The sequence below is a fragment of the Octodon degus genome, unplaced genomic scaffold, assembly GCF_000260255.1.
Source record: "Octodon degus isolate 3935 unplaced genomic scaffold, OctDeg1.0 scaffold00080, whole genome shotgun sequence".
In the NCBI taxonomy this organism is placed as follows: Eukaryota; Metazoa; Chordata; class Mammalia; order Rodentia; family Octodontidae; genus Octodon; species Octodon degus.
This window is the reverse complement of record NW_004524656.1, coordinates 6145037-6146845: the sequence shown is the minus strand read 5'-3', so window position 1 is coordinate 6146845 and position 1809 is coordinate 6145037.

The following is a 1809-nucleotide window of genomic DNA, read 5'->3' as shown; positions in this document are numbered from 1 at the left end:
GTGTGTGTGTGTGTGTGTGTGTGTGTGTGTGTGTGTGGCCAGCTCAGCCCACCAGGGGGCGGCCCTGGCTGGCATGTGGTGCTGGGGGATCGAACCATGGTCCCTGTGCTTTGCTAAGCTTGTTCCAAGTAGGTGCTTTAGACCACTGAGCCATCTCACCAGCCCCAGTAATCTTAAAAAGAGGATAGAGACAGTGTTTCCCTCAAAGGGAAAGAAACTTTCCTGGAACTGGAAAGTTGTCTGACAGGGAATGGTGGGGAGGAGAAACAACATTAGGAGGCAAGGAAGATGAGCTGAAGGCGGCGGTGAAGGTGCGCAATCCCAGCGCCTCGGATGGCTGAGGATCACAGCTCCGAGTCCCATCTCGGTAGATCTAGATAGTTCAGCGAGACTCTGTGTGTGTATGTGCGTGTGTGTGTGTGTGTGTGTGTGTGTGTGTGAGATACTGAAGAGCCTCGCTGGAAAACGGAGGGAGACAGTTAGTTCCTTTGGTTATGAGAGGACCAATTAGCAAAGTGGGTGAAAGGGTTCAACTTGACTACTGACTACACATGCTCCTTTGGGCATATATTGCTTAAATTCCTATGGCGCAGATTGTTTTGTCGCTGAAGGAGATTAAATGAAAGTTTAATCTGCCTGGTACAGAATAGTTGCTCCGTAAATACAACTGTTGGGAAATGGCAGAGTCTAAGAGGAACGTTGGAGGTGAGCTTGGAGAACGAGTCCATCTGAAGAGCGGCAAGTGGTCCCGAGCAGCGACGGCGCTTGCAAGCTTCAGGAGTTGGAGGGAGGACAGTAAAGGCTGTATCCCAAACCCACACGGACCTTACAGTTGCAGAGTAGGGCTCGGAGATGCCCCGCAGGAGCCCCCAGCCTACCAGCTGCAGAGACGCCGCCGGATGTAATCTCTCCCTCGGCTGCTGCAGTCGGGAGAAGCCTCGGCGCGGCGGCAGTGGCCGGACAGCCTCAGCCTCTTCCCTCCTGTAGTCTCCGTGGAATGAGAGGTGGCAACGAGACGCTCAGGTCACGCGTCGTGACTGGCTAACCTCTTTACCCCTTAAAGACTCTTAGGCTCAGGCCGGCAGGGGCCAGGAAGAACTGTCCAAGGAATGGGAAAGCACAGGGCGGGGAGCGGGAGCCATCGCCCGAGAGGAAGGAGAGATGCCGGTGCTGCGCGAGAGGCCCGAGCCACAGCCCCGCGCGGGGCCTCCGGGGCCCGCCACGCGCCCGCCTCCGGCCTGGCGGCGCGGACCAGGGAGTCCCCCAGTTCGCGTCCAAGTCTGGGCACTCGCAAAGCTGCGCTCCCCTTCGAACTAGTGTCCCCGCCCTTCGAGAGGGCAAGTGAGTGGGAGTAGGAGGAGCACTCCTGACCCCCGCTTTTGGGTATGGAGGGGGTCCTAGAGCCAGAATGAGGAAATAGATGTGTGTATAGACACTCCCTGCCGTCACTGTCATTGTGCCCTCGGAGTGACTCCAGCTCCCCTTCTTTAAGGCGCCCAAGTCGATCTTTCCCGTTGACTTTCAGACCTGGATGCACCGCGCTCCCCTTCGGCCCCGCGCCGCGGGTGCTGCCCTAGCCCTCTCCATCCTCGCCCCCCGCGGGCTGTGGGGCGGCGCGGGCCCTTTAAGAGCGCAGGGACCCGCGAGCGGCAGCTCGGTGCAGAACGCAGTGGCCGGTGGCTCGGAGGACGCGGCGCCGGGCCGGGATCAGAGACCCGCGTGCGCGCGGCCGGGCGGAATCTGGCCACGACCCCAGCCCGCTGCTCGACCCGGTCATCGCCGCCGACCGCAGGCCGGGCCCTCCCGGCC